Here is a 7,692-nt window from a genome sequence, read left to right as displayed (position 1 = left end):
ACTCAGAAGCTGAACTGTGAGGCCATCTATCAAACCTGACAGCAGTCATGGGAAGAGAGCCCTGGAGAACACTAGCAGCATTTCTGCCCAGTTCTGCTGGCCTCTTTGGCAAGGAGCCCTTGGATTAGAAGCCAAATATCTAAATTGTAGTACTGATTCAGCAATCTCCCAATTATATTATTAATGATGCTGAATTGCCTCGAACCTTATAACAGTTCAGTTCAGTCGCCCAGTCCTTTCCTACTCTTTGCGATCCCATGAATCACAGCACGCCAGGCTTCCTTGTCCATCACCAACTCCCGGAGTTCACTCAGACTCACGTCCATCGAGTCGGTGATGCCATCCAGCCATCTCATCCTCTGTCGTCCCCTTCTCCTCTTGCCCCCAATCCCTCCCAGCATCAGAGTCTTCTCCAATGAGTCAACTTTTCGCATGAGGTGGCCAAAGTACTGGAGTTTCAGCTTTAGCATCATTCCTTCCAAAGAAATCCCAGGGCTGATCTCCTTCAGAATGGACTGGTTGGATCTCCTTGCAGTCCAAGGGACTCTCAAGAGTCTTCTCCAACACCACAGTTCAAAAGCATCAATTCTTCGGTGCTCGGTCTTCTTCACAGTCCAACTCTCACATCCATACATGACCACAGAGAAAACCATAGCCTTGACTAGACGGACCTTTGTTGGCAAAGTAATGTCTCTGCTTTTCAATATGCTGTCTAGGTTGGTCATAACTTTCCTTCCAAGGAGTAAGCGTCTTTTAATTTAATGGCTGCAGTCACCATCTGTAGTGATTTTGGAGCCCAAAAATATAAAGTCTGACACTGTTTCCACCGTTTCCCCATCTATTTGCCATGAAGTGATAGGATCGGATGCCATGATCTTTGTTTTCTGAATGTTGAGCTTTAAGCCAACTTTTTCACTCTCCACTTTCACTTTCAATCAAGAGGCTTTTTAGTTCCTCTTCACTTTCTGCCATAAGGGTGGTGTCATCTGCATATATGAGGTTATTGATATTTCTCCCGGCAATCTTGATTCCAGCTTGTGTTTCTTCCAGTCTAGCGTTTCTCATGATGTACTCTGCATATAAGTTAAATAAACAGGGTGACAATATACAGCCTTGACGTATTCCCTTTCCTATTTGGAACCAGTCTGTTGTTCCATGTGCAGTTCTAACTGTTGCTTCCTGACCTGCATACAGATTTCTCAAGAGGCAGATCAGGTGGTCTGGTATTCCCATGTCTTTCAGAATTTTCCACAGTTTATTGTGATCCACACAGTCAAAGGCTTTGGCATAGTCAATAAAGCAGAAATAGATGTTTTTCTGGAACTCTCTTGCTTTTTTGATGATCCAGCAGATGTCGGCAATTTGATCTCTGGTTCCTCTGCCTTTTCTAAAACCAGCTTGAACATCAGGAAGTTCACGGTTCACGTATTGCTGAAGCCTGAACTTGGAGAATTTTGAGCATTACTTGACTAGTGTGTGAGATGAGTGCAATTGTGCAGTAGTTTGAGCATTCTTTGGCATTGCCTTTCTTTGGGATTGGAATGAACACTGACCTTTTCTAGTCCTGTGGCCACTGCTGAGTTTTCCAAATTTGCTGGTATATTGAGTAAAGCACTTTCACAGCCTCATCTTTCAGGATTTGAAATAGCTCAACTGGAATTCCATCACCTCCCTAGCTTTGTTCGTAGTGATGCTTTCTAAGGCCCACTTGACTTCACAGTCCAGGATGTCTGGCTCTAGGTCAGTGATCACACCATTGTGATTATCTGGGTTGTGAAGATCTTTTTTGTACAGTTCTTCTGTGTATTCTTGCCACCTCTTCTGATATCCTCTGCTTCTGTCAGGTCCATACCATTTCTGTCCTTTATTGAGCCCATCTTTGCATGAAAAGCCGGGGCACTGAAGCGCGGGCGGCTGCGACCGGCGCACTAAAGTGCCTCCGAGAAGAGCTACCCCACGTCCGAGGTCAGGGGCAGAAGCCGGGAGGACCCCATGACCAAAGGGCGGCGGCCAAGAGGAGTTACCCCACGTCCGAGGTCAGGGGCAGTGGCCGAGAGTGCCAGGCTGCAACGGCGCGGGAACGGCCAAGAAGAGCTACCCAAGTCCGAGGTCAGGGGCGGCGGCTGAGAGGAGCTACCCAAGACCGAGGTCAGGGGCGGCGGCTGGGAGGAGCTACCCAAGACCGATGCCAGTGGCAGCTGCCAGGAGGAGCTACCGCACGTCCGAGGCCAGGGGTGGCGGCCGGGAGGACCAACCCCACGTCCAACGAGCGGTGGCTGCGTGGGCGCAGAAGGGCCTAGAGGAGCTATCCCACGTTGAAGGTCAGGAAGGGCAGTGGTGAGGAGATACCCCTTGTCCAAGGTAAGGAGCAACCGCTGCGCTTTGCTGGAGCAGCCATGAAGAGATATCCCACGCCCAAGGTAAGAGAAACCCAGGTAAGACGTAGGTGTTGCAAGAGGGCATCAGAGGGCAGACACACTGAAACCATTCTCAAAACTAGTCAATTAATCACACTAGGACCACAGCCTTGTCTAACTCAATGAAACTAAGCCATGCCCGTGGGGCAACCCAAGATGGGCGGGTCATGGTGGAGAGATCTGACAGAATGTGGTCCACTGGAGAAGGGAATGGCAAACCACTTCAGTATTCTTGCCTTGAGAATCCCATAAACAGTATGAAAAGGCAAAATGATAGGATACTGAAAGAGGAACTCCCCAGGTCAGTAGGTGCCCAATATGCTACTGGAGATCAATGGAGAAATAACTCCAGAAAGAATGAAGAGATGGAGCCAAAGCAAAATCAATACCCAGCTGTGGATGTGACTGGTGATAGAAGCAAGGTCCAATGCTGTAAAGAGCAATATTGCATAGGAACCTGGAATGTCGGGTCCATGAATCAAGGCAAATTGGAAGTGGTCAAACAAGAGATGGCAAGAGTGAATGTTGACATTCTAGGAGTCAGCGAACTAAAATGGACTGGAATGGATGAATTTAACTCAGAAGACCATGATATCTACTCCTGTGGGCAGGAATCCCTCAGAAGAAATGGAGTAGCCATCATGGTCAACAAAAGAGTCTGAAATGCAGTACTTGAATGCAATCTCAAAAACGACAAAATGATCTCTGTTCATTGCCAAGGCAAACCATTCAATATCACAGTAATCCAAGTCTATGCCCCAACCAGTAACGCTGAAGAAGCTGAAGTTGAACGGTTCTATGAACACCTACAAGACCTTTTAGAACTAACACCCAAAAAAGATATCCTTTTCATTATAGGGACTGGAATGCAAAAGTAGGAAGTCAAGAAACACCTGGAGTAACAGGCAAATTTGGCCTTGGAATACGGAATGAAGCAGGGCAAAGACTAATAGAGTTTTGCCAAGAAAATACACTGGTCATAGCAAACACCCTCTTCCAACAACACAAGAGAAGACTCTACACATGGACATCCCCAGATGGTCAACACCGAAATCAGATTGATTATATTCTTTGCAGCCAAAGATGGAGAAGCTGTATACAGTCAGCAAAAACAAGACCAGGAGCTGACTGTGGCTCAGATCATGAACTCATTATTACCAAATTCAGACTTAAATTGAAGAAAGTAGGGAAAACCACTAGACCATTCAGGTATGACCTAAATCAAATCCCTTATGATTATACAGTGGAAGTGAGAAATAGATGTAAGGGCCTAGATCTGATAGATAGAGTGACTGATGAACTATGGAATGGGGTTCGTGACATTGTACAGGAGACAGGGATCAAGACCATCCCCATGGAAAAGAAATGCGAAAAAGCAAAGTGGCTGTCTGGGGAGGCCTTACAAATAGCTGTGAAAAGAAGAGAAGCGAAAAGCAAAGGAGAAAAGAAAGGATATAAGCATCTAAATGCAGAGTTCCAAAGAATAGCAAGAAGAGATAAGAAAGCCTTCTTCAGTGATCAGTGCAAAGAAATAGAGGAAAACAACAGAACGGGGAAGACTAGAGATCTCTTCAAGAAAATTAGAGATACCAAGGGAACATTTCATGCAAAGATGGGCTCCAAACTTATAGAGAGGTGTAAACATCCTATCTATACCTTGTGACTCAGCTGGTAAAGAATCCAGCTGAGCAAGGTGGGAGACTTGGGTTCGATCCCTGAGTTGGGAAGATCCCCTGGAGAAGGGAAAAACTACCCACTCCGGTATTCTGGCCTGGAGGATTCTATGGTCTAAGTCCATGGGGTCTCAAAGAGTCAGAGACGAGTGAGTGACTTTCACTTCACTTCACATACATAGATATGCTTCAGTATCATTTCATCAGCATCTGTAACAATTCAAAGTGCTTTTCTATTCATTGATTGCAGCCCCCGGAAGCGAGCACTGTGTGTATGTATCTTTGTTTTTTGTTTGCTGCTGTTTAGTCACCAAGTTGTGTCTGCCTTTTTGTGACCCCGTGGACTGCTCACACCAGTCTCCTCTGTCCTTCACTATCTCCCAGAGTTTGCTCAGATTCCTGTCCATTGAAGTCGTTGATGCTGTCTAACCATGTCATCCTCTGACACCCCCTTACCCTTTGGTCTTCAGTCTTTCCCAGCATCAGGGTCTTTTCCAATGAATTGAATCTTTATATCAGGTGGCCAAAGTATTGGTATTCCAGTTTCAGCATCAGTCCTTCCAATGAGTAGTCAGGTTGATTTCCTTTTAAGATTGTCTGGTTTGATCTCCTTGCTGTCCAAGGGACTCTCAAGAACCTTCTCCAACACCACAGTTCGAAAGCATCCAACTTTCACATCCATACATGACTACTGGAAAAACCATAGCTTTGACTATACAGACCTTTGTCTGCTGCTTCTTAGTAGGCTATCTAGGTTTGTCAAATCTCTGTTTTTGCAAATGGGAAAGCCAAGCATCCAAAAGGTTAATCAATTGCTAGTTTGGAAAGAACTTATACTTTGCAATTAGACCTAATGTTCAAATCCCAGTTACGTGAATTACAACTTCACAGAGCTCCAATTTCTGCAACTGTAAAATGGGGCCAGTAAAGGCATGTTCAGTTCTCAGGACTTTCCCTTCCTTAGGTTACTCCATGTTTGGGCACAAGCGAGTACTGGTGTTGGCTGGAGACTAGCCTGTCAGGACCTGTAAGTCCCAGCAGATTGAAGCCTATGAACCCTGGGTCTCTACAAGGTGAGAAGAGAGGACATAGATGTGGCCAAGGGCAAGGCAGGAGGAACCTTCAGGATCCAGGCTCTGAGACCCTCTGGAGCTCTGAAACCCCATCAGCCTCCTGTTCAAACACACATGTATGTTTTGTCATGTTGGATGAGGTCTTGCCATGTAAATCTGTCATGTTTGCTGTCCATAACTAGATCACCGATGAAGGAGCTGTGATCTTTGAGTCAGAACTTGAGCTTCCAGTCTTTCTTTTTTCCACTAGTTTGCCACACAGCCTTGGTTCAAAGCCTTCAGGCTTGCTGGGCCTTAGCCATCTTGGTGACCTAAAGAGGTTGTCCTAGCTGTAAAAACTATGACATTCTGGAATGAGCAAATGCACTTGAACTTAGTAAACTTGGCAGCGAACCCAGGGTCCCCAGAGCAGCTCTTCTTCCCAGGAGGGCTGCTCCATCCACTGACTTTGGCCACCTTGTTCCTGTTGAGCCTGGTATGAGTGGGCCCTTGATCAACAGCTGTGGCATGAATGAATGAATGGTTTTTGTTTTTTACCATTTAGCATTTAGACACTACTCTTACTGAGGAGGACAATTTGGTGGAAAGTGCTTGGGCTACAGAAGCAGCCATATTCCAACTCTGCTTTTAAGCTTGTAAGCTGTGGACCCTGGGCAAGCTACTTAACCTCTCTGAGCCTTAGTGTCCTTATTAGTCCTTGTAGGATTGTTATGAGGCTTCATATGGGTAATGGATTTAAAGAATTTAACATAGTGTTTGGTGCATAGGAATTGCTCAGGAAACGTTCCTTATCAGTCCTGACAGTCAAAGAAACAGTGGCAAGAGCACACAAGCCCCAGAACAACTGAGATGAAATGGTAGAAACGGCAATAATCGTAAGTCCCTTACACTGTGTGTATTTCATCATAGATGATCAAGTGTTAGTTTTGCTGTATTTGTCTGATCGTATCTTCAGAATCCTGTGAGGTAGGGTTTACCTCCATTTTTCAGAAGGGACAGGCTCAGAGGAATAAAGTGACCTACCTGGTCAAGGAGGGTCACACAGACAGAGGGGATCAGAGCTTGGACTAGACTCTGGGCCTTGTAATACCCATATTCTCTGGGGTCTGGCCCATGGTCCACGTCAGTGTCCTTCCCTGACCTGGATGCTCTGTGAAAATGCATTATAATCACATCTGACGTTAGAATGAGAAATAAGAATACTGGATTCCCAAGAATTCTAGACTGAGCATCACCCATTCATTCTTACACCGGTTCCCCACCAGATAGTCACCCTTGTTGGGTTTTTTAAAAAATATATTATTTTCTTTTTAGCTGCTCTGGGTCTTCTTTCCGGCGAGCAGGGGCTACCCTCTAGTTGCGGTGCTTGGGCTTCTCACCGCGGTGGCTTCCCTTGTCTCGGAGCACAGGCTCTAGAGCACATGCTCAGTACTTGTGGCGCACAGGCTTAGTTGCCCTGCAGCAGTGATATTTTCCTGGCCTGGATCGAACCCATGTTCTCTGCCTTGGCAGGTGGATTCTTGTCCACTGGACCACCAGGGTAGTCCAGCCTTGTTTTTATATACATTATGTTCGGTCTCCTCTTCACATCTCCAGGAAGCTCCTCCTATTTTGATATTCTAGAATTTCTAAAAAAACTTTTCATCTTATATTGTAATATAGCTGATTGACAATATTGTGATAGTTTCAGGCGCACAGCAAAGTGATCCATCCATACATACACATGTATCCTCCCCCAAACTCCCCTCCCATCCAGGCTGCCACACAGCATTGAGCAGAGTTCCCTGTGGTACACAGTAGAACCTGGTTGTTTATCCATTCGATATACAATAGTTTGTGTCTGCTGATCCCAAACTCCCAACCCAAGCCTCCCCCACACCCTGTGCCCCCTTGGTAACCGCAAGTCTGTTCTCTATGTCTATGAGTCTGTTCCTGTTTTGTAGATAAGTTTATTTGTGCCATATTTTAGATTCTACATATAAGTTATATCTAATGGTATCTATCTTTTCCTTTTCCTCTCTTTTAACAGAGCATCCAAAGGGTTAATCAATTGTTAGTTTGGAAAGAGCTTGTACTTTATAATTAGACCTAAAGGTCAAATCCCACTTATGTGAATTACTTAACTTCATTGAGTTCTGATTCCCCCAACTGTAAAATGGGGACAGTAAGGGCATGTTCAGTTGTCAGGATGTTCCCTCCAAAGGTCACCCCATGTTCGGGTACAAGTATGTGAGTCAGCTGTCTGGCAAACCAAAGACTATGAGTGGGGATGGTGGCTGGAGACTAGCTTGCCAGGGCCTGTAAGTCCCAGCAGATTGGAGCCTATGAACCCTGGGTCTCTACAAGGTTAGAGAAGACAGGACAGAGATGTGACCAAGGGCGAGGCAGGAGGAACCTTCAGGATCCAGGCTCTGAGACCCTTTGGAGCTCTGAGACCCCATCAGCCTCCTGCTCAAACACACATACATGTTTTGTTGTGTTGGATGAAGTCTTGCCATGTGAATCTGTCTTGTTTGCTGTCCATAACTA

This window comes from Bos mutus, chromosome 22 (assembly GCF_027580195.1).
Source record: "Bos mutus isolate GX-2022 chromosome 22, NWIPB_WYAK_1.1, whole genome shotgun sequence".
Classification (NCBI taxonomy): Eukaryota; Metazoa; Chordata; class Mammalia; order Artiodactyla; family Bovidae; genus Bos; species Bos mutus.
This window is presented reverse-complemented; position numbering follows the sequence as displayed.